Source organism: Larimichthys crocea, chromosome VII (assembly GCF_000972845.2).
Source record: "Larimichthys crocea isolate SSNF chromosome VII, L_crocea_2.0, whole genome shotgun sequence".
In the NCBI taxonomy this organism is placed as follows: Eukaryota; Metazoa; Chordata; class Actinopteri; family Sciaenidae; genus Larimichthys; species Larimichthys crocea.
Window position 1 is genome coordinate 15,720,470 of NC_040017.1, and position 26,842 is coordinate 15,747,311.

The 26,842-nt window shown below is 39.2% G+C and overlaps 1 protein-coding gene across 2 annotated transcripts in view; it reads right to left on the bottom strand.

Annotated features, from left to right (window-relative positions):
- The window catches only part of grik4 (glutamate receptor, ionotropic, kainate 4), a 271,652-nt gene that overhangs the window by 191,248 nt on the left and 53,562 nt on the right, over positions 1-26,842 (bottom strand). For both annotated transcript variants that reach the window (XM_027280740.1, XM_027280739.1), the window contains exon 2: positions 2,310-2,503. The gene's annotated coding sequence lies outside the window, so the exon portion shown is untranslated. The remainder of the gene's footprint in view (positions 1-2,309; positions 2,504-26,842) is intronic.

Here is a 26,842-nt window from a genome sequence, read left to right on the forward strand (position 1 = left end):
GTGATGCTTTTTGATTTTTGTCTTAACAGAGCGCAGCAGGTAGCAGTTGGAGGGAAGCCTCCAGACGACAAAGCATCCTGTCCTCTAAATAAACACCACTGGCAAAAAAAACCCCAAAAAACAAACTCTGATACACTCAGTCATTTGCTATAGGGTCTAGTCTGGCACCTTGATCTAAAAATACACCATTTCTGCAGCTTTCAGTGAGCTGGTTTCGTCAGAAACAAACAAATATGTGTATTGTAAGGGAGGTCACAGAGAAAGCAGAGAGGGGAGAAGAGAACACAGAGCACTGCGTGTTGCAATGTTCTGCTAATTTTTATGCTGTCAAAATAAAAGATGATAAAAGCTTTCATTCATGTCAACAAGATTTTTTTTTCAAAAATAAACTTAAATGATGTTCTCATTTAGAGATGGTAATTCAGAAATGTGTCTACAATTTTTAAAATCCCGAGGATCAAGGATGTTTGTTGAGAAGTGGTTGCAGTACTGAGCGCTCAAGGCAAGAAGGAACAACAGCCAGTGCACTGAGAGCTAATTACAATGGATACAATAGGGCAGCCTCCTTCAGAAAGCTGTCAAACATAACATCTGAAGTACTTCATGGAGGCTTTAATTTGTGTCCATTACAGCACACAGTGAAAAGGCCTTCAAAGTGATTGAGCAAGGCAGAGGGGTCACAGGTTCATTTCATTCATATTTGTTTTGTTTATGAAGAAGGACAGAAATTGCACACGGATGACACAGGGAGCGTGTGGGTGATGCTTAGGGGGAGGATTGTAACAGGATTCAGTGTGTATTGTTTTAATAGTCGCCTTTCTTTGCACATCAAACTGTATGTTTTAGGGTATGTAATGATAAAAATAAAGAGATGCAGTACTTTGCTTCATAAATTGAATATATAAAACATTTTATTATGACAGATACAGATGAGTGTTTCCCTATTGTTGAGAAAAGCCTTGAGTATTATAAGCTCTTTCCTTAAATCATAGTGCTTAACAGGAGTCAAGCAGAGGCGGCTATGCAAAATGTGGAGTGATTGACACTGACAATGACTGTCACAAAAGAAGTGCCTCTTCAAAAATAATACTTTTGGGGCTTTCGGCTCAAAAATGGTTATCTTATGGTTATCTAACCCTAACCCTGGTTATAAAATGGGAAGGTAAAAGTTCATCTGCTGGGTTTATTGAGATCTTTCAGGAAGGGAAACTATGTCAAAATAATAATGTGATGATGTAAAAAAATAATAATCCCCTTTACACAAACAGTGATGAAAAAGATCCTTTGCTGCTCAGAGAAAATAACGAAGAGTGTGCATTCTGCAAGGCTGCAGTGAGCTATGTGTTTGTTTTATTTACAGTAAACTCGGGACATGATCTAATTTGGCCTTGCACAAAGGCGCTTTTAGCCATTTAATTACAGTGATCACAATCATTATGTAGCAGCAAGTACCTCTCGAAGCAGCTTAAAGGAAAGCTTGACCCTGAAAGCTGTTATAATGCTACAGTTATCATCAGCCTGTAATGTTCAGTGTGTCTAGAGGGCTAATTTGTGATGTCAGAATCATTCACCTTCTTGTCATGTCCTCATTTTTCCTTCACCTACCTCATCTGTTTCGAATTCAGTTAGCGTTTTCCTGCGTTTTCCAGAATTACTGTCAACACTTGCCTGGACTTGTTGCACTCAGCAGTGCATTTATTTATAGATGGAGCGAGCAATACAGCATACTAATCAGGATTGTAAGAGCAGAGGTGCCTCTGTTCTCTGGCTCGGTTGTTTCTCCAACTCGCAAGAGCAACACCAGACCTTTCGGAATCGTTGGCAAAATGGTGGGCCAATGGCAGGCAGCAGAGGTCTGAAGTTTTAGATTGCTGGTACTCACTCAGACTTTCCCCCTGAACCATATTTATAACCCTTATTTTGAGAAAAATATTCAAATCTTATATGTCACGGCATATTTGATTTTTGGAAACTTCTGCAACAAATAGAATAACTTATCCGAATGTGTTTGTAATAATCAATAACATGCAGGGTATATGACCAATAACTTATATTGCTCACACGTCTTTCAGAAACGTGATTCAGAAACTGAACTTATAATCTGTGCAATACTTTCTTACAGATATTTATAGATGATGAGATTTATGGACAGAACAGACATCAGTGTCCAAGCCTTCAGTGCACATACAGCAGAAAGACCTGAGCCTAACCTCATTGTGATTCATTATTTCCCCTTTCCTTCACTCTCTCCATGCGGCTGCTGAATGGGGAGGGTGAGTAGCGTCTGATTACCAAACATCTTTTCCTACCTTTGATCTCCTGAGGTGTGGGGCTCTAATCCATCTTGCAGCACAGGAGGCTGTCTGATCTGGGTGGTTGTGGTAGCCACTTAGCTTCTCCTCATCTCACATACACATATAGTATGTGCCCCCGGCTTTCGGACAAGTGTGTATATATGCACACACACGCAGGCAGAGTTTGGTCTCTGCTGTGTATAGACACTCTGGAGGAGAAGAAGAAAAGAAGAGATAAGAAATCTGAGTCAGAAAACACCAAAACAGAAATATTATAAAAAAAGTGAAATCTATTTTTCACTAGGAATCCTGAGACATAAAGGCATGCTATTGTTGTCGGTCCCTATCTAGGAGTTTAAAGGAAATCTAAAGATGCATAAAGGCAAAGTTTGTCTGGCTAGCAACTTCATAACAAGGGTACAGCATTATAAATCATATTTCTGTTCAAGTATCAAATTCTGCAGTCCTACAACTATTGCTGAGGACAGCCATTTGTCCAACATACAGTAAGTCGGATTTCACTGTGAACCACAGTTTCAAAGTTCATGGCCCTATTTTGCTGATTTCCTTGTTTTACTGTTTGTCCCTTACTCAGCTATACCCTTCTTTTTTATATAGCACATCCAACATTATTCATACTGTTACCGAACAATACTTTGAACAGCTTCTGAAACTCATCAGCATTCAAAACAAGGCCCTGCACACACTATTGCAAGACAATTTCCACGGTAAATGAGAAAGTAAATGTCACTTACAAGATGAGCATTAATCTCATGTCATTGCATTTTAATGACACCCTTTACTCAGAGGAGAATTAAACTTCTCCAGAGATCACTTAGCAACATGGTGAAATCACCTCCCTCCACAAAACGTCACAGCAGATGCAGAACATGACGTGTTGCATCCTGCTGGCACGTACTCTATGCTTGCATGAACTCACACGCATGCAGCACTCAACAACAGCTCTCAACTTGATGATGATTGATGGAAGTTGGAATATTAAAGCTGATAGCAGTACAGCTTGAAACTTTTGGACAATCATATCAAAAAAGACAATCTGATAGGTGGCTATGCACATTATCCCGCTTTTTCCACTAGGATAGGATAGGATAGTACTTTATTGATCCCTAAAAGGGAAATTCGGTTACGGCTGCCAGCCATTTGCTCGCGCCACCATTTTTAGTGCCACCAGTTTTACATTGGATTGGTATAATCCCATGGTATTGGTATGCTCCAACAGAAAAACTTGCTGGATGGTCACAGAACATTTGAACCACACACACACACACACACACACACACACACACACACACACACACACACACACACAGACTTTTCAGGAGGCAAAGTGGGCCTGTCTCAAACTATTTATGTAACCTTCTGACAGACAATCCATCATGAACCACTTCACACAGTGATTGTCCAGTTGAGCTGCAGATTTTTTTTTTTTTCTCTCCCAGGCACTTTTCATCTTTTACTCAGCTATAAACACTTTTACCTTCCGACGTGACTGGATGGAACATCTGCGCAAGCTCTTATCGAGTAAACCTTCCTACCCCATTCAGTTCGACATTGAGACATGAATCAAATCTGCATCAGTGGTCTCTATGTACTTCAGGGGACTCTTCATCAGGACTTTACTCTCAATCTCCTCCAAAAAGTGAACGTGAAAGAAAGAGAAAGAACATTTGTAAAAGGAGTAAACACACACACACACACATGTGCGCAAGTGAGAGAAAGTGAAATGAAGGTGAGGATGTGAAACTCATGACTCTCTGATTTGGCAGTGAAGTGTATTGAGCTAGACTGTTGACTGGAGTCTATGTTAATGGCGACGACCAGAGATTAGACTGTGATAGTAGTTGCATACGAATGACTCCAAAGCGTATCAAACACACGTCTCTGGTATGAAAGTGGTCTAAGAATTGGTAAACAAACAGACTGCACCACTTTTCACTGGGATTCATTTTGTTTTTGTCCAAACAGAAACTTGCGCTATCGGAATAATCTGAAAGGACTTTATGTCCTCTAAGAAAGTGATGCATACAAAGTAATGTACTTACAAGTGATGAATAATTCTTAAGAAAAACATCATTCCAGCAGAAAAAACACAATTTCATCGTTACTTAAGTCTCACATTTGTCCATCTAGCAATCCACATGCTGTCAGTAAATCATGATTTAGTTCTGGTGGTTTGTCTTTGCAGTTTTGATCTCATTATATTTGCCTGACTCTTCTGTCGACAGACTGTAAAACAGAGTAATACTACTACTTTGTAATGGTAACAGGAAAACAGAGCGAGCTCTGCTACTGTACCAACTTAGACTTTTCTTGAAAGTCCTCCAATGGCTCGAGCAGGCTACATTTACAGGGATAAATCAATTGTTTTGTCTTCAAAGCACTGTTTTAATCAGCCGGGAAATGCACATGTCTGTAATTACTTGCAATAAGTTTTAAAACATTTATAGAAACCAGCATATCAGTAGGCACAGAATAAAAGGTTAGATCAAATGAATATTTGAAGCTCTTGGAGGGGACGAGGGATAAATAATGATGGGGAAACTTTTGAAGTGCTGACATATGTAAAGTTTCAGCAAGAAAGGATATTGTTGTTGAATGTTCATTCAGCCTGCTCTCCTCTCCAACTCATTTCCCCTCCTTCCTCCCTCCATTCTCTCTGATTTACAGCATCAGGCTGCTGTTTAAAAGCCAAAAGGTACAAATTCCATTTCCTGTCAAATTCTTTACAGGACTAAAATCCCTATTGTACAGGCTGCCCCTACCATTAAAAAAAACATCTTCTACATCTTTTGAGCAGTGATACTGCAATGCAAACCTGAATCACAGCCTAAACACATCAAATAAATTGTGCTGTTGCTCTTAAATGTCATCATGTAGAGCTATTCCACATCATGTAGACTTTGATTGGGATCTTACGATGCAGACAAGCAAGGAGGAGAATCGTGTTCTGAATATTGTATACGCTGGAGGTAGAAATGTCAGAAATGTCTACTTCCAGCCTATGCTTTGTGTTAAAAGAAAAAGGCCCTATCTAGAGCCAATGTGTCTATTTTGGGCTACCCTAGAAACATAGTGGTGCAAAAAAGTATGTTTAATTCAATGTATTCAAGGGTGTTTGCAACTTCTCATTGACTATTAATCCACTGACTAAATCCTAGATGCTGAACATGTTTTTTGAAAGCTACCCCACAACATGTGCATATAATTATGTATGGTAAGCAAAATCAACAATGTTTGTGATGAAAAATATCTGCTATTGCTATGCTTGCAATGTAGTAAAAAAAAAAAAAAACAGTCCTGACTAGCTGCAAGGCACATTTTAAAATATACACAACCACCGCAGTGCAAAAGCTACATTATGAAAAGACCTTATGAAATTATTCTCGTGTATTTTGGGCCATCTGCACCAAGAAATTACTACCCTTAGGGTTCAATTTTCTGCAAACTCACATTCTCAAAAGGAATTTGGTTTGTAGTAATTGTAGAAATTGTAGGTAGGCAAAGCTTTGTGCAAAGATAATATTCATGTACGATTGAGAAGCAAACATAGAAAGAAGTACTGAGTATCATAAACACGAATCTGACTGACGGTGATGTTTGTTTGTACATACATAATGTTGTTCAAACAACTTACTGGCCCACTATTACATACACAGCAGTCAACACAATTTAAAACTGCAGCAGGAAAAAAAAGAGCACAACAAAAAAATATATACACTCTCTGCTGCTGCCCTTCTTTAGTCCGCAATCCAAACATGACACTGTCATAATAATAAACTAATAAGTTTATAAAAGACATAACTGTTTATCACAGCTGTACATAACAGACAGCAAAATAACATTGTCATGTCATCGAGTCTGCGTTACTGCCAGCTTCAGACCTGACCCCGACCAGCTTCAGCAGCTTTGGCTGGTTTGGTTTCAGGGTCCTTGTTAATGTTATACTTAACATCTGTTTCTTACTTTGACAAGTCAAAATGTCGGCTGTAAAAAAAAAAGCCTTTGTGTTACAAAGCCAGTTGTTGCATGGTGAAGTGAAAGACATATTTCATCGCTGCAGTTTACAGATGGTACTCGAGTTGACTGACAAGTAGATGCTTTTTTTCACAGAGCTTACTTGTGTGGTAGTGAATTCTTATTACAGACTCCATTTTTCATATAGTGTGATTATTTCTTTACATCTTGTAAAAAAAAAAAATCTTATATATACCATTGGCCCACCATTTTAGCAACACCTTTGACGTTTGGTGAAGAAACTTCTTTGTACTCACCTGGATCTATTTGTAAATTATTTGCAACAAGTATGATGGAATGACAGATTTTGATGCATATTAGAAATTTTGAATTTAGTGGCATCTAGCTGTGAGGCTGCAGATTACAACCAACTGAATACTGCTCGCTTCACCTTCCACACATGAAGGAAAGCAAAGTATAAAGGAAAGTAAAAAGGAAAGTAAAAAGGCCCTATCTAGAGGCAGTGTGTCCATTTTGGGCTACCCTAGAAACATAGTGGTGGGACATGGTGGACATTGTGGATACTGATGAATATTTATATTCCTTTTCTCCCGATAGATCATCCTAAATGTTACACACTGGCACTTTAACCATTCTGTTTTAAATGTCTTGCTGGAAGAAAAAGTCAAACCAAAATGATTCTAGTTTGTGTTGTTGTATAGCAACATCTTTCTGTCAAAGCAAGTGTTAAATCTGATCTGACGTGGAAGTCCTCCAGGATGCTGATACCACCTCAGGCTGCTTACCAACCATCCAGGAAACCGATGAGGGGAAAACACTATAGGGCATACTATATACAGTATATTAGTAACATGCCTCCACTGAAAATGTAAAACATCCCCTAATTATCAGTGAAAAGGATGAAGACATAACTTATAATTATGAGCACTGTGCTGTTCATAGCTGTCAGCACAGCAGGGAAGTTAATGAGCTTGTGTGTGAATGCGTGTGTGCATACTATACTGTATGTGCTTATACTGTATGTATGCAAATCAAAGTGTACTTTTTTTTTTCATTTTGACTTTCCACCTCCATTACCTTTGCAAAAGAGAGGGCTAGAAGCAACCTGATAAAATACTGTCCTAAAGCAACTTTATGTTGATTTACTCCTAAACATCTGTACTGTGAGTGCTACAACAATACATGACATATGCAGATTGATATTTCACCATGAAATCAATGTAATATGGAAAGGGCAGGAGAGTGGTATGGATTTTTCTGTTTTTGATTTGGCATGGCCATCAATCCCTATAGGTAATCTGGGAAAAGGGACAATCAGGGGAGAAAGAGAAAGACAGATGCTAAGAGCTGCTGCAGCTGAGGTGACGGGTTGGGAAGGTTTTGATTTATTTGCCCTTGATAGCGCAGTATAGCAACCCACCACCACTCCAATACATTTTCAGTCGGAAATATATTAGAAAATACAAACCTGGAAGATTTTAGGATTTGTTCACCCAGTATCCTTTAAGGGGATCTAAATATATTGCCTCTGATTCAAGCCTTGAAGCTACAAATCATCGTCACCATATGTCCGCTAGTCATGTCAGCCACAGAACTGTCCAGCGTTGCGGTAAATGCTAATACAAGAACACCCCCAGATTTGCTATTCAGTATTTGTTGTTGATGATTCAAAGCAGAGCAGACTAATTGAACAGACTGTTCACTCACCACTCACACTATTGATTAATTCAGTGTTTATGAATGGGAATAGGGAAAGAGGAACATGTTCTTTTTGTGTGTTCTGGCTTTCCCTCCAACAGTGACACTATATGGCAGGAATTGAATAGAATAAATGTGTTTTCATTTGTGTATAACCACCTGAAAATAATAAACATTGTGTTTTTGTTCCATGAGAGTGAGCCTCTAATATTTAAAAACACAGTGGGTCCTCTTCCACAGAGTTGACCCGCTATGTTTCAGTACAGTAGCCAGGAATAAACAAAATGAGGGTTTGTGCCATATAACAGTGTGTTTGACATGTATATTTTCTGCCTATAAGAGCTGCTTGATATAATCAACAGCTACTTAAAGGACCAGTGTGTAGGATTTAGTGGCCTGTAGCAGTGTGCCTCCAATTGCTCAGCCATTCCACCCCATGAAGAAGAAACTACGGTGCTCACAAAAACTGCATGGCGGCATAATTTGAGCCAGTGATTGGTTCTTTATTCTGGGCTGCTGGAGAAACATGGTTCAACATGACAAATTTCATGGAAGAGGACCCACGGCATCTGTAGATATAAAAGGCTCATTCTAAGGTAATAAAAACATAATAATTCAATATTTTCAGGTGATCAGGTGATTTCAGGAGACACTAAGGAAAACGTAGTTATGGATATTATATTCCATTCCTGCCATATTCTGTAAAGACAGCTCCCTAAATCATATATAGTGGACCTTGAATGGATCTTGAGATGGGATTGTTTTGTCAGCTGGAGAAAAAGGGTGACACAGTTGGGTTAAAAATGCTAAGATGAGCTGAAACTGAGGCTCTAATTGCCAAAAGAAAAAAAATGCACAAGGGAGAATCTCCCTGAAGGGGCCACATCATTGGATTACTTTACAGAAGGGAATTTGGAGAGAGAGACACACTTTACCATTGCAATCCCGGTGTGCTAATGTTTGTATGTGAGGATGTCTTGGGTCTGTCAGTCAGCTAGTGTTCAGACCTGCCATCTCTCTGGTGCTGTTTTTAATGCTGAACTTTGCCTCCAGTTATGAAGGAATATGGCTTCCTATCAGTCTGTGCCATGACCCCAATTGGAGAGCCATATTCAATGCAACACACAAGGGAGATGAGAGTCAGCAGTGAGCTGTCTAGGCAGGCTGCAGGGGAACGATAAAGCTTTTAGAATTCACGAGCTGTCATCACACCGTCCCCGATACTAACCCACCTCGATCCTCCTCCATCAACCCCAAGGTGGCAAAAGGTACATAAGGTGAAAAGTTGTGTACAGTTACAGCACAAATATACAGCCACGAGGAAACAAATCCTCAACATTTTCTCCACAAACCCACACAGAAGTTAATAAAAATGAAATATGATTTTTATACAGGCAAACTGTTTTAAATCAAAACAAAGCCCTAATCCTGTTATTGTTTACTACTCTAGCCGCGGGAACATGTTTAACATTTTCACTGACAAATTTGAGTATTTTTGTTGAAAACCAACACTGAATAAAAATCCTTTAGCTAAAAATGGGCACAGCCACATTCGCAAGGAACAGAAAAGGTGCACAGAGAGCGAAACAAAGAGAGATCATGGAAAGGTAGGGAAAGAAAAAAGCTATAAAAAAAGCAGACAGAAACAGAGTACAAATGGATGTTGGGTGAAAGTAAGTAAAACTAAAAATGGAATCATTTTCAGATGGTGTAGAGGAAATGGGGTTAGACTTGAAACTAGTTTCGTTTCTATGGTCCCATATACACAGAGTAGTACTTTTTCATTTCAGCAAGATACACTTCATTACACTTCATTTTATGCATCTCTGTAACTTGACTAGACAGTGGAAGATATTATGATTGACAAGTGTGACCTTACTACAGAGTCAGGTCACAGATATAATGTGGTGTAAAGATTCCTAATGAGCTAAAAGCAGAATTAACTAGGCATTTCTGAACAAAAATACTAAAACTTTATCACAGACATTCCAGCCTGATATCAGAGAATCATGCATGTAAGTTACCACACACACACACACACACACACACACACACACACACACAGGGCTTTTACGTTCATGTCATATGCCTTGAATAGCAAAGCAGGAGTTACATTAATACGTTTAATACTGTGAAAGCTACGCATCTGCAGACCCTTTAACGGTTTCTGATCACATGAGGTCAACATCTCTGGTTTGGACTTTGCAATAAAAGTACAGAAAACAGCAAGATCATAAAAAGCTGGACACGAGTGGCTGTGAATGTAGAGGTGACAGAAAGATAAAATGCATGGGCAAACAAGGCTCTCACGCACAAGTGTGGGGGAGTGTGATATGCTAAGATTGAAGGTTGAGATGTGAGACTGATGGACTGCACGAGGCAGAGAAAGAAAAGGATGAACTGGAAGAGAGAAGAGAGAAATATCAGCGGGGGGCTAGAGAAGTTGAGTAAGTGGCGGACTGCCATGTTGGGCAATGCAGGACAGAACAGACTCATTTAGGTGTCTTCAGTCGACGTTGCTGAATGGCAATAGTGCTTCCTCTGCTGCTGGTTTCGGGGACGTGCCTGGAGTGTAGAGTAGCCTTCTTCCTGTGGCCTGGGGCCTTAAATCAGTTCTGCACTAGACACACCAACGAGCAGCTGCACACACACTCTCTCCCACTGTTTCTCTCTGTCTCACTCACTCTCTCATGGCCAACAAAGATGCCCCATTTGCTCACTGTGACCCAAAGGTGAGACTTAAGAGGACAAAACTGACCTTGAATTTGACAACATTCAAGAGAAGGAAAAGAAACAGATTTGGTAATGGAGCACCGTGGAGAGGTACCAAACAGTGGGGAGCCTGAAAAGACATCCAGATATGACAACACTGAAGATGAGTTATTTCCACGAAATTTACTGATGCAATGCTATGGACATTCAAGAAAGTGATGAGGTAGGTCTTATGTTTACTGTCTGCCAGAAGGGAAGGATTTCAGAGAATTATTAAATCCAGGCCGCCTGAGAGTGATATTAAACAGTGAAGGCAGACATCCACACTGGTGGTGTCCTTGCTGGCATCCCCTGGGTGGCCAGAATTACGAAAGCAACATGACTTTGAATCCTGTTGGGTTTTAACCTTACCTGAGGACGGCAGGTGTTTGCCTATCCTACAGTTGTTCATCTTCATTTATAATGCATGACCCAGAGTACAATATTCCTCCCTGGGGGTACAACAGGCATACGCATAATTTACCACAGATTCCACGAAAGCCGACGTCACACAGTGCTTCTTCTAGAATGAAATGTGTTCTGTTAGGAAATCCTGCTGATGACAACACTGCCGACAACTGTCATGTCAATGGGCTGTAAAATCAAACAAACTCGACCTGAGAATGATTCAAATTCGAATTCCCTTCTCATATCTACCACTGACAGCCGAGTTATGACAATCATACGAAACCAATCTTGTTTTTACAAACCAGAAAAATGACCTATGCTACTGTTCACACAGAAAGGTGCCGTCTTCAGAAGCGGAATGGCAATCTTTCTCCCATCAATATGTCATGTCAGCTTAAGGTTTAGCTTGACAGAGATGTAACTATCTTTCACATCCAAAGTGTTTCCAGCCTAGGTGTATGTACTGTGTTTCTGGAATCTCTCCAGTGACAACACGTCTGCAGAACACAAGCTTCACTGTGAGAAGAGAAATCATTGACATCTTACATGCATCATATAAAATCCTCCTCAGACAGTTGTTACAGTTAACCTCTGTGAGTTCACAAACCTACTCCGCAATATCTATCATATATAATGTATTATTAAGCTCATTCTCTATTAACGCAATTAACATATTTTTTTTCTATTTCACATTTTCCCCAACATTTTGAAAATATTACATCCAATATCTTGGATTGATATATATTGTTTCTATTGAGAGACTGTTTTATATAAGTATATAAGTATGAACCAATGAAAAAAAATGTGACTGGAGTTAATTTCAATTGTTCTTGTTAATAGATTTCATTATCTTCTACCTTGCTTCCTTCCAGCCTCATCTCTCCTCTCTCATAAGTTATGATTCATTAGCATCTTTGTGTGCCATAAGCTAAATTACACACTTCTGTGATGATTATGAGCTGGGTGCACTCAGCGCTTCATAAAGTATCCATCCCCTCTATTGACCCAAGCCTGTCTCATATTCAAGGCTCCAGGTGTTTCCAGTTTAGTGTTGCAGTCTGTTTATTTCCCAACTTGTTCGCCTACCACATGCAGCCATGCGCGGTTTGACGCACACGGATGACAACACACACTAATGGCTCTTTGATGAGACGCTTGACCATGAAGACAAGCTGACATTGAGGAAGGGCCTAGAGTGAGTGCCTGCAGTGAATTCTCAGTTTAATTTATGAATACATAAAACGTTTTTAATGTCAAAAGGCTCCTGCATTTGCTTTGGCGTGAGGTTGTAAATCAAATCAACACAATCACAAATGCACGCACAGATGCACACACACACCCACGCGGCACGTGGCAGCTCAAGGACAGCTCGGTTTCCAAATACTCTTAGGACCACACAGTAATAATTTTATTACATAATATCAACAATTCATAACCAATGTCTTTTTAACAGGGAATAATAGTAGGGCTACATTTGTGAGCAAAAGCAACAGTTATATATATTTATTGTATATTTCTATAAAGTTCAACTTGTCCACAATTCATTAACTTTGTATTTTAAACAAATGTTTAAAAATAACTGGCAGTTTCAGTGTTAACTCAAATATTTTCTTCATTTTCTTTGAACTTTCCAGAGAAATCAATGATCGCTGTAGAAAGACAATATCATAAGGGCTTCAGGGTGCAATATTTGATCTATTCATTTCATTTTATTTCATTAAATTTTCATGAACCTTATCTTTTTTGGTAATCTTGTCCTCTTACCACCACAAACCATCATCTTAATTATGATTTGAACCTTCAGGCTTTAATTTTATGGCCTAATCTTAGCTAAAAAGCAATGGCGTTGATGAAGTGTGTTAATGAAAATGTGTTTTTAAGTGCAATTATACATCTGTTGTTTTGTTTCACTGATGATCCTGTATCCATGCCTTTGATCCATCGTGATCATGAGATCATCACTACAGACAGATAATCTGTTTGATTCATACTTCAATTTCGAGCTTTGATCTCCATGCGACCTTGAGATCTTTTCATTTGATGAAAATAGAGTAAAAGGGGTTGTTTCTCTCTTTGTGATGTAGATACACAGGAACATACAAATCTATTGATCTGTGACGTGCAACTGCTGTACTTTATTATGTAATAAATCTCAGTTCTCTGTAGGAAAAGTTAAAATTCATTTGCGAAAAACAAATGTAAAATTAAATTAAAACGTCAAAACAAAACAACACTTTGACTCATAATACCAAAAACACAGATTTTTAAAAAAAAAAAAACAACAAAAAACAACCAATGCTCAAGCTTTTTACCACATGAACATCAAAAGTGTCCTTGTGAAAAAGAGTCTAAGATGAGGTGTGCCAGTCATTTCTGCGCAACAATACATTGCAAAATCATCCATTAGCAATTAACTGTGGTCTCAGTAGAAGATTTTTCTACCACGCTTTCTCTTATCATTATCCGCCATTTCTGAACTTTTCAATGACTCAATCATGAGTGCATCTCTAAATACAGTTACTGTTACAGGAAACCATTGATCCCACAATGACTTTTTCAAGGAATTTTATTTTCCATTCATCACAGCTCCAGCCATTTGACGAAACTGTATCAGGTTTATTTTTAAGTCCAGCTGAAGTTCAATTACATTTTTCTGTTCTAAATAATGCATAACTGCTCTGTAAATCACTTGTGTTCTCCTTTAAGAAAGAAAATTATTTCTGTATTTTTTTTGGTTTCCTTACCCACCATCTAGATTTGCAATAATGGGTTTAAATACAGTTCTGGTATCAGTTTACATAGATCTAGACCTTATTTAGATACAGCTAATCAAATCTTGCTTAAAGTGGTGATGTCACCGCTCTATCACAGGCACAGCAGACGGCATGTTGAGCCAGACAGCAGCTGCACAACACAAGAGCCTCAGACTTTGAACAACAACTTGGATTAGATTTCCTGTTAAGTCTCCTACTCCTCTAAGCTCGCTGAATGAGCAAACAAACATGCAGTTTGCAGACTAGATAGCTGATTACCTGCTCAGCTGCAGCACATTACACAGCATTTAAACGTACTTGCAAATGTCACTTCAGTCCAGTTAGATGCAAGCGTTGTCCTTAATCTTAAAAAAATCACCGCTAACAACACGCTGTCTGCTCATTGTTTACTTTGTGTCTTGCTCCCTTCGGTTCAATATCAGCTCTCTGGTGGCCTGCTAGCAGCTGTGAATCAAATTCACACAGTAACACGCCCCTTCAGCCAGGAGCATTTCAAGTATTCCCCCAAAGACCCCCTTTCTTCCTTTGAATGACACTAAAATATTATAAATACATAAGATCTTGTTTTATACTGCACAAATGAATGACCATTGTAACCACTTGGCTGTTGGCTGTAAATGAGACTGTACTGATGAGGACAACTGGTAACATCTGCTAATATGAAGTCCATATGTTCTCATATATAATACAGCTGTGCAGTGCCAAGGGGCTATGTTTACATATGGACAGCAGGGATATGTCCCTTCAAATATTTTGGAAGGACAGAATTATTATTACCAATATGAGCAAACTATGTGCTTCCTCCTACTGATTTTGACATAAATTCGCTCTGCTAGTGTTACACTCTTGAGTGTGAGGCTCTGATTAATAAATTATTCTTTGATTTCGAACCCATAACCTTGTGTATATAGTTTTATATCATTTTTATATTTAATCGCAAAAGTGCTTAATCCCAGCTACTTTGTGGACAAGAAAAATGCTACATGGAAAGTACCGATTTGTAGATTGGCTCTGAGTTCATCCGAATCTGCTTGTATGCATAATTTATGTACCCACCAACCACCACCCTCCTGAACAAATAAATTTTCCCTGATTTAGATATCTGCATGGACATTTCACTCCACTTCTACTGGTCCCTGTAGACCATATTACCCTTAAAATGATGTTGATCAAAGCAGATTTCCAAGTGATTGTTCATTGTGTGTTGTACAGTATTCATGTATAACTGTTTTCTTTAATGATTAAAGAGGCTGTTTTCAGTCATTTCCATGCAGTCAGAAATGTCACTGCAGTAAAAATACTGGTACATTCACTAGCAAAATTTGAAAAAACAAAACAAAAAAACCCTAAAAGCTGTAGTTATAAACTTGACAAGAGGAAATAGAATTAAACTTTAACTTCCGAAATATAAATAAATATTACTGTATATAATTGTTGGGTCTCCACCAATGTTGACAGCAAACTACTCTCTTTCACAATGAATACTAATGACAAAACAAGTCCATTTGCAAGAAGGTGTAATATTATCTTTGTTATAGACCTATAATTTACAGCCAACATCTCATCATCTATAAATTGGTCTAGTCCGTTCATAGTTAGCTCGGGCAAACCTAACTCATCATTAGCACGTGACCCAACAAGAAATCAATTATGATGAACACAACATCCGGCTTAATGAATGGGCTGAAACAAAATGGTAGTTCAAGCTGATCACCGGGCAGACATCATTTTGTAGACAAAAATGGGACTCAGGAGCCGGATGGACTGACTCCTGATCTGTCTCTTTCTGTCTAAATGAATCCCTTTCTCCTTTCAAACATCACCTGCTTTCCCTAGCCAGGATTCCCATTTCATCTTTTGATGTAGACAATTTCTTTCTATCCCACCCACCCCTTTATGAATCCCATCTTCCCTCAGCCTCCCCACTAATTTGATCATCTCAATTGCACATTGTCTGGTAGTAATTGATTTACCTCCTGCAAAAATGAAGTCTGAATTCACAAGAGAAGCCTGTGAGCAGCTCAAAGTCGGCATAATGTTGGTGCCTACGGCACAAGCAAACAAAAAAATAATGTGTAAAGACATTTCTGGGCTCATTTCCTGTTTTTGTCAACTTGTAACCAACACCCTTTTATTGATCCACCAGAAATACAAATGAGGGTTATGGGTCAGGATATTTGTATGGGCGAACCATGTACAGGAAATTAGTGTTGGAGTAACAGATAAAACACAACACAAAGTTAATGAATGTTTCAGCTTACACTACAACCACCTCTTAACATATCTTAAAGGCACACTACTGATTCAATCGAAGCAGCTGTGTTTAATATCCACAGTAAAACCGACTACCGACAAAGGCAGACAGAAAAAAGATCAATAACACGGCAGCAGGCATGAATGACGAATTTGATCAGCAGGAGATAACAGATGTGCACTGAATTTTAACGCTGGTAGATTTATGTTTACAAGAACGTAGTTTGAAATGATGAAGAAAATACAGAAGGCAGACATGTATTTATACAGCTGCAGCAGGGGGTGTTTTATTTTGGAGGCATGTCAGTCTTTGTATTTTCACTAGATTTGGTCTTTTACACCTTACTGCAGTGAACCTGTTACAGAGGCGAGCAGACTTAAACAAAGCAGATTAATGAATGCTGACACACAAAATGTAGATCTAGTGAATGTCCACATAGCAGCTTGTGTTGGCTTAAAACTGTATTACATTTTTTAAAAGAGAGAGAGAAAAACAGGCACGTACAGACATAAAAAGACCATGCAGGTGGCTGGCATACACAGCTATTTCTGTGTAATCTGACACAAAAGGAAAATGCTTTTTATTTGCTTTCCAAGTTGGAGTGCGGTTGTCTCCATTGTTCACTTTCTCCCGGAGATAGCAAGTCATCTCCTGCTATGTACACCAGGGTAGAGCTGATCTGAGGCCTCAATCAGGGCAGCCACACGCTGGGCCAACCTAGTGCTTTTACCATCATGGTTTGGTGAGCAGCACCTTGTGCTCATCTTCCCTTCAAGTATGCACTGCATCACTGGGGCCAGCTGTTTCTTAGCCCATAACTCCATCATCTACTCACGGAGGTTAGTTTTCAGCTGTAAGTGGGTCCACCACTTTGGTCCAGAATGAAAATCTCAACACCTATTGGGTGGATTGCTATGAAATCCGGTATAAATATCCATGGTGCCAAGGAAGATGAGTCCTTATGACTTTTATCCTGTGAAATACCTATTTGACAGACCAGTCCAAAATTTTGACATGATGGTTCCCAAAGGATCAATCCTAATGACTTTGGTGATCCCCTGAATTCTCGGCTCATGTTTTGCACTATTTAGATGTTAACATGATCAACATTGTATTTAAATTGTAACTTTCTGTACTTGGTACATCTCATGTTTGTCCAGTTTACTATATATGTGTGAGTATTTTCTTTTTTTAGACAGGAAACTGCCTCAACTCAGCAGTTAACATAGTATATATGAAAGTGACATCTTTCCTGTTCACCTTAAGGGCAGCTGTTATGGGCTGTGACATCTACTGTGTCCCCTCAATACAGCAGGACATCTAAAAACACCTGCTTTAACTGGCACACATGGTAAAGGACACATGCCCGGCACAGAGCCTGAGGGCATCAGTTGTCACGTCTTCAAAAACAGGGATGATTTCCACCTACGCTTTGTAGACAGCATAAAATAAAAATCCACAAAACATGAATTAAGTCCTTCCTCTGCAGACTGAAACAGCAGCGTTTGCTTCTTCAGAGCCCTACTTTAGTGATTAAAGGGAATGACACCCAGAGAGAGACAGCCATCACACTCCGAGCCCATTCTCCCAGCAACACTCCCCCTTGCTTGTCTCCTCTGCTCTTCCATCCTTTCCTCTGTTACAGCCGTTGCAACGAGTCAGTGACTTGAATTTAATCAGCCATCATCCAAATAGGGAGGTGGCCCCAAGCAACAGTGGTTGAGTGGGGAATTTGTGAACTAGGAGCATGGTCCGATTTCTAATTATGAAAGCAAGGCCGGACAGACAGTGCTAACATTGTTATGGTAATGGTCAGTGTGTGTGTGTGTGTGTGTGGGAATGAGAAACTGCCAATGGTGTGAGGCCAAGGATGGTCCATCTTAACTTCAAAGTGCTGATGAAGGAAGAAATTAAACCAAGTAACTGGAACCGTTATAATTTCTCCCATTCTCTAGACTGATATCTCATGCTGAAACACAGCTCTGACCAACCTACACAAGCAAATCAATGCAACTGTCTCCATCATATTTATTAGCTTGAAGTGTTCACAACATGAGAGAGCCCTTCTGTTTCTCATTTCTACTCTTCAGCCTCTCATGCCATATTTCTTGTTCATTTTTTAAAATGGATGTTTTGAGGATTAAAAGCACAGGAATTCATGTGAAGGCTTTCAAAATCAATCACAGCCTAGAACTTCCAAAACACGAACAATTTTCCTTTCAAGTTTGCAGACTTCAACCATCCACCCACACACAGAACGTACACAGCAAAAAAAAAGAACATGCTTAAACCTGCATGCAAGTATTAACATAAACATTTGAATAAACATGATAAAAGAAAATCTTCCATGAGCAAATCCACCACAGTAATTGCATTGAATGAGATAATGGCACTCTGCCTTTGCCATCCTGTTTGAAATTTAAAAACTGTCTGTACAATCTCTGAAAATTTTCCAACGTCGGATGTGGAGGCGTTCTGCTGACTGCCCCACAAATGAAATTCATTGGAATCTCCACCTCTCCAAGTCTTTCGCAGCCACTCCATCAAGTTATATGTGATAAATGGTCCCGCTCTTCAGAACAAATAATTATTTTGCCTGAAATGTCCTATGTTTCATTTTCCCGCATTTGCATAAGCTCAAGTAGATGGATGCCATTATTGAAATGGGTCCATCACAGCTGTCCGTTATCAAGAAAGGAGGATGAGATTGCACGGTGACTTTTATCTTTCTTCAGCATACATTCACAGAATTTGCTGTGATCAGCCGCAACTGTGTCCCATAAGCTCAACCCAAACACACTTTTTCTTGGCCGGCTCACAAGGGCAGGATAATGTGTTTGACTAATAGCTATGTCTGTGTGCCAAATCAATCTTAAATAGGATATTCTCAATCTCTGATGGTTTTAATAGACCTAATCACCGTGACATCACACTAACAACAACAGTCGCTCCTGGATAGAAAACTGGCAGTTGATTTAAATTGTGGAGATATGTAAAATCTACAAATGAACAATAAATGTGAGATTTAAAGATATGTATAGTTTGTTTCTGCTCCTCCAGCAGTGGCTGGTCAGACATGGTATTCAAAGCGGTCAACGCAACCTTCTGTTTCACACACACACACTTGGCTCTCTCCTACACTCTCCTCACTTTCATTGTGTCATTCATACTCTCTCTGTACTTAAAGTGCCCGTTAATATCTATGTTATTGGATACTGTCCAATATGTTGTCACTGGAACAGGATTGAAGTGTACACTGCAGCAGCACTGCACTCATTCAAAGAGCGTGTAGTAATATTTTTCAGTTACTAGAGACGAGCTGCCTGCAATATTGAGATTAAAAGTTATGGCATCATAAACAAGTCTCGTCTATTTTGACCATGATCTTAATGTTAGTCAATCCAAATAATATGTTAATTATAATTTTATACTAAACCATATCCCTGACAGATGGTGAAGAATTGTGCCCCATTTATGACGTACAATTAGTCCCAAGTAACAATGCATTAGATTTCTTTGGGCATAAGTCTTGTTTTACTTGACTGAAAATACAAAAAAAGGAATTATATTCCTTTATCTTGCCTTAGATGCAGTAGTTTCACTGTCCATCCATCTCCAGACAAACATTAAACATACTTTACAGTGTTAATGAGGAGATGACCAGCACTGATAACATACAAGATCTGTACCTGTTACTCTGTAAATGGAGGTTAATCACAAAGCAGAGTGACAAGTTCATTAAGAAGAAAGTAAATGAAAATGCCTCCAGGTTGTATGCCAGCTGTAATGAACATTCTGCAGAAGCTTAATTCTGGATGAGAGGCAGATCCCAGGCACAGATGCACATCACAGTAAAAAATGTAGCGCATCCACATACAATAGAAGGACATCAATAAAAACGTACCTACATAAATAAAGCAACCAACGCTTGACAACACACTCAATCCCTTTACCTCTATGTGCCTCCAAACTAAATATTATGTCACAGGGAAAGCATACCCGACTAAATACAAAAACAAAAAAGCATCCAATGGCAGATTGCACCTAAAGCAAACACCACATGCCTCCAAGATTTCATCTTGACATATTTCAGGTTCTGTATTGTTTACCCAGAAAGCCAGTTGCACTTTGTGGAGCCATTACCTGACGTCACAGTGGAGAAAACAACAGAAGAGAACAACAGCTGTCCAGCCTGCCAGAGAATAAAAATGAAGATGGCTGATAATGCAGGTGAAACAGCAGTAAGTCGAAATGTTAAAGCTGCGATTGTTGTTTGTGTGTGTGAGGGACACAGCATATGATAAACAACAAACAACATACACATCCAGGAAATAAAGCGTTTATTATAAATGACAATGTTTAGGAAAATCACTGAATGCCTGAATGCGTGCTGTGACTTCATCGACTGCAATTCAATTCAGTCGCTAACAGCATAATAAAAACCATTTTTGTACACACGTATTGAGACCAGAATGACCTTCAAATATAGCTGAAACCATTGCCGCTCATATTGTGCTGTGCCGTCACACACCGACACTTCAGATTCCTCCACAAGTTCATATGCCCTTGCCAGTCCTGCATGTTTTTGACTATTTGAAAAGAGGTCTGTTATGCAGCCTTGGACAGAAAAGATGATGATGTCTGAAGGATGAAGTTACAGTAGAAGTCGCAAGAGTCACCACCACAAAATATAAAAGCTGACCTTGGAGTCAAATTGAGTGTTCTAATGCAGATGCGTTTTACTGAGCTGAAAAGAAATCCACTTATAAGCTCCTATAAGAGTGGCAGTGAATCATTCTGCATCATAGATTTGAGACTGATTTATACTTTTCTACCTGCCGTACCACATAGAGGCATTTTTTTCATACACAATTTAAAGAGCAAACCAAAATGACTTCTAATTCAGGCCTATGTTTCTGTTTGTCAATGACCAATAATGATTATTAATAACCGAGTCTCTCATTCTTTCAACAGACATATCTTTATATATTTTGTATTCCAGTAAATAGACAACATATAAACCTGTAAATTTAATCTAAAGTACAGCTATAACTACAGCATAGCAAAAATAACAAACTCAATGGACTTTCAGCTTATTGCTTTGGTTTTTTTACTGGAATCAATGAACTCAAAACAATGAGTGAGCTAAATATATGCTACCTGCTCAGCACAATATAGCAGACAGCTGACGTAATGAAGTCATTTGTGAAAAAAGCTGAACATTTAGAAAGGCAAAATGAACCAGATATTTTATTTAGGACTCAAGAGACCAAGAGAATTGAGACAATTAGATTATTGTACTTACCTTTAAGATGTGGCCACAGTTCAAAGAGAAGCACACTGCAGCACACATCAGTAGTTAATACAAGTAACAGTGTTTTTTTTAAGTTTAAGTTCGGCTTATGGATCTATGTTGAATAGCTTATATCTATGTATTTGAATGATCTATGCAAATCTAAACTGTAACAATGGCAATAACAGAAAATTCTGAACAATCTTCACTGAATCTGAAGGTGGTATTTATAGTGTTTGTAATGAATATATCTTTAATAAACCCATCTGTGCAGTGGACTTATTGTACACCGCAAAACCAGCACCATCATCACTGCTGGCAAACTCTCCTAAAAGTTGATGTGCTTATCGATTTGCACCTGTCTAGGTCGACATAACCAAATAACTCTTCAAGACAGAGTGAGCTCACTGGGAGTAATGTGTTTTACTCCAAGTTTGTATTTTAACACACTGAAATTGACAGCAGACAAACAACAGTACAGTTTCACTGTGGTCTTCTCGAACAACTGCTGTTTATTTACAACCGTCTACACTTTTAGTATCTTCACTCTGGTCTAAACATCATTTCAAACCACCTCATGTGGATGGAAATGGTAACAGCATGAAGAAAGAGTACAGAGCTTTCGGCTTGTCTGGACACAGCACCTTCCTGAATACTGTTACCTGCTTTCCTAAATTATTTTGCAGCAGTTAAGGTCTTTCGGTTTCAAAGCTAAGTGTAGCCTAATCTGAATCTATATCCAACTGGATTTAATGGTAGCCACCAGCAGCCCCCAGTCTATATAGTGTCTATGATGTGGAAAATACTCTTGGTCCCATGAGGACGGAGGTATTTAAATGGACAGGCTTACGCTCCTACTGCTAGAACTAGTCAAAGTCAATAAACGCTTTCATCTACTAAAGTCACACATTTCACCTTAAAGCAGTTGGTAACAATGTGAAAGGCAAAGAAAGACGGGAAAAGCAAGCTGGGTGGGTTACAGAGATGAAAACCTAACAAAAAGAGCCATAAACACCTCTCTTTGTGATGTGACAAGGGCTATCATCTTGATCGCTGTGTGTTTACCATGCCGTGTTTATTTTTCATTTAGCAAACACAAGCACCAATGAAGTGTGAAGGACTGAATCGTGACACGTCCCACTGTTCCACTCACACAATGTTGAAAAAAAAAGTTGTCACTTATCCATGTTTATGTAGCATTATAGTTTTAAAACAAAATATGGAGTTGAGGAAAAATAAACAGTTTACTAATTATATATATATACACACACACACACACACACACACACACATACATATATATTAAAGCCGTCATACTCATATTCAAAAAATAATTCTCAGTGATAGAGAGAAGTTAATCTCAACCGTGACTTCTTTTATTTGTTTTTATACTGAGAAGAACCTTATGACAGCCACGACACAAAAACTGCTCACAGCAAAATAAGTGTTATGAGGATTTTAAGTGGCTGCCCAGAGAACAGATAATGGCATGGAAATGAGTAAAGCAGTGTGCTACACTTATGTGTAGTTGTGCTGTTGCAATAAGGCCAAGCTGCGAGTGCAATATGAACATAATATACACAGAGTATCTACATTTTCCTTTACAACAGCACTTTGTTTAAAACACATTATGTGATGTGGAAGACTGATGACCCATTTATGTACAATAGTATTCCAAAGTTTCGCTATTGAATATCACTGCTGTCACAACCAAACAAAGACAGAACGCTTGAGTTTTCATGAGTACTTAATATATTGATTGTTTGACATCAATGAGCTACTGTAAACTCACAAGAGGTGACTGACCTCTGGCTCTCTTCACTCCATAGTGAAATGAACCGTGATTAAGAAACACAAGCACTAAAACAGGCCCTTAAGTGAAAACAATTGGAAGCTTACTGAAGTCTAAACCAGGTTCATTTGCACCATTCGCTCTGGTCCAGCCTGTCCTTCATACCATGACTGTCTCTCAATGCATGTGTACCCTCCACAATCCCAAATCCACCTCTCACCACAGGACCCAGGTCGCATTACTGCGGCTGTCCTGCAGAGCTCCAGGACCTGCTCAAGCCTTGGTCATGTTGTCAGCAGTCTCATAATAAATCAAGTGCAAGTCCTATTCATGTGTGGTACAATCTCTTCTATTTCAGCTACATGCATGTTGTAGCAGCAGGACAACATGCTGGAACTTTAACGCAGTTCAAAGACGAGGTCTATCACTATCACTATCACTAAACCTGTACACACTCTGCATGCACACCTACCTGCTCCTCTGTGGTATTTGTCTGTATTGTGACTGTTTGGGCTTTACAAAAAGCCACATTCACACAATCCCTTGTCATTTACTGTGAACATGCTATGGGGTTCTTACAATGCATTGCTTTCTTCCCCCTACCTTCACTGTCTTCATGTATCTGGGTTTTTGTACACATACACATGAAAATCCATTACTTTAGACATGCCAAATAATTTCACCAAATAAAGTTGTGGAATGTCTATTTGTCCGCTATGCTGAATGGGGAAACGATTGCCATGTTGCTTGGTTTCTATGTGTTCTTGAACACGGAATTCACAAACCAGAGTGGATACAGTAAACAGGTCGCAGGTGAACGGTAACATTATGTGTTTCCGATGATTTTCCTACAGTGCCTACTTTAAGAACTTCTCTGCAATCACACTTTAGTAACTGCACGTCATGACACATCAAAGATTCCTGAACAATACGGGTGTGAAACGTTTGGTCTATCAATGTTATCACACGTTTTCAGTTCTAGATGATTAAACTGGAGTCCAAGGTTTTCTCTCCTTCTTTTTTTTAAACGAAATGTGTTTTATTTTTATCTATCTACCCTAGAAATAAAGCCACTATTACAACTGCTGACAGTGTGTTTTGTGAACTTAAGAAAGTAGAACATTATCTCTGGAACGATGTAGTACTGTTACATTTAGATGTAATTTTTGATGATTTCTTAAATTTGATACTTCTTAGGATCACTTCATGCAGTTAAGTTTTGAAACAAAAAAAAACCCTCCTCTCTCTCTCTCTCTCTGTCTCTCTCTCTCTCGCTCTCATTTATCAGCAACTACTCTTTTTGACAAGTGCTGCTCAGCGGGTGAATAAATGTAGGGTGCTTTTTAGAGCACACTTACGTGAATTGTAATTCAGCGATGCCTTAGTGAGATGCTCAACAGAACGGAGTGGCGAGTTAAGAGCGGAGGATCAGAGTCAAGGAGTTTTTAGACGAACAGTCAAATGAACATTACTTTGTCGAGGGCAAAGACGACAAGTGAGCTGACCTTTGATGGTCACCATAATAAAACAGTGCAGCGGTCCAGCAAATATTAGAAAGTCTTGACAGGATGTGTCCCCTCATCTCTAAAAGTTGTTCTACGTCATATGGATGCAGCTGGTTTACAGTACATAGGATCCTGTTGGGGCAAGAAAAGCCTGGAATATGCTCCTAATAATAAATCAGTAGAGTAAAATTGTTAGGAAACAGGAAAGAGCTGCTAATTATGAACAGTGGCCTCTGAAATATTGGAAAAGAAAGAAAATATGTCCAGAACTGGATAAAAAAATAGCTCTTACTCTACTGCATACTTTGTTCAGAGCAATCCTGACTGAAGTCCTGAATGGCTGAGATGGTGTTTTGTGACACATGCTGTGCAGAGAAAGTGTAAAGAGAATCTGTAATAATGTTTCATCTCTCCTCAAATGTATATTGGATATTGTTACTATACTGTATATGTCATAGTGCAGTAAAAACTAGTGTCCATCAGATGGTTTACAGCAGCGTATATTACACGTGTGGCTGCCGTAGAGTCATGTTATGTACCTGCATGTTTCTGTCCCTCTCCTGGGTCCCATCTCAATGATCCAGTAATATGCCATCTGTCATTGTCATTGTAATTAATCTGGAGCTATTTAGTGGATAATGAGATGCTGTCGTGGGTTTTGTGCAGCTTCGCTTCCCAGAGACTTGTTTCCTGTCTCCGTCAGAGCAAAGAGAAGGAGGGGAGGAGGTGGGAGAGAAAGGATGAAATAGAGCCATACTGCAGCATGGAGGCTGCTGCTGGTGTCGGTGTACAGATGGTTGGGATGTTTAACCGCCAACATTCACCTGCTCCAAGAATGCTGCTCATCACTCGAAAATCAACCACTCATGACACGAGTGCTTAAAGCAATCACCAACAAATAGGGTTTATGTGGTATGAGGCGTCTGACTACTTGTCTTCCAGCCACATAGGACGTGTCAGACGTGATAGGTAAGGCGATGGTTTCAAATTATGTGGGGAGGCATAAAATGCAACTTAAGTACGATTGTGGTGACTGCTCCATATTTACCAGATTATTTATGGGAAAGGAGCCAATTTGCCGAAGCTAATCTGAGTCTGAGCACCAGGCGCCTCTTAGAAAAATCTTTTGCAATCACATGTGAAAATTAAACACTGGACGGGAAGGACTGCTCCTGCTCGGGATGGAAATTGCCCTGCCACATGTAATATCTCATGCTAAGGCATTCCTCTCGACATTCAAATCATTTGCCTCCTTCACTATAAAAAGAATTCATGGGGTGACTGCAGAGATGAATACATTTTCACCCTCTGACAGGGACAGACAGAGTCAGGGCCTGTGAAATTTCACACATAAATATCATGATTCTAGGTGATCTTTCACTATGAGTTTTATGTATTACCTGCACTGGCTTTATTATTATATATCTCACAGTTTTTATAACGCTTTACAACAGCTCTGTGAATTGATTACACCTACGGAGTATAAAAAACAGAGTGATGAAGGCACTGATGGTCGTAAAAATTACTTTTTCTTTTTAATATAACCTGAAAATCGATCAACGCTGTCAAAACAAAAATAGAGTAATGGAGAACAGAGATGGAGTCAGCGCATGAAGTTTGACAGTCGGGGGAATGAAGATATCAAACAGTATTTTTTCGATATCAACGGCAGCATCACTTTACTTCACTATCACGTTAGCTGCTGACAACCACCCACAACCGCTGTGATCCAATCAACTCCATGGGAATGAGGTAAGGACATGACTAAGCAGAATCTGAGCAGAATTTTTGAAAGGGGAGTGAATAAATGATCTTTGTGGGCCCCACTGGTCTCTTCATTTTCCACTTATTTACTGCCAAGGGCTTCCATTATCAGCATTTATTACCAAACTCATTTCAGTGATGAATCCCAACCACACTCCCTCTGTTCACACACGCAGAGAAATGAAACACACAAGCACTCAAAGAAGAAGAAAAAAAGCATTAAATAAGATATAATTTAACAAAAGAGCTATCTGATCCAGGGTGATGAGTAGAGGACACAACAGTGTGTCTACAAGGGCTGTAGCTGCACTCT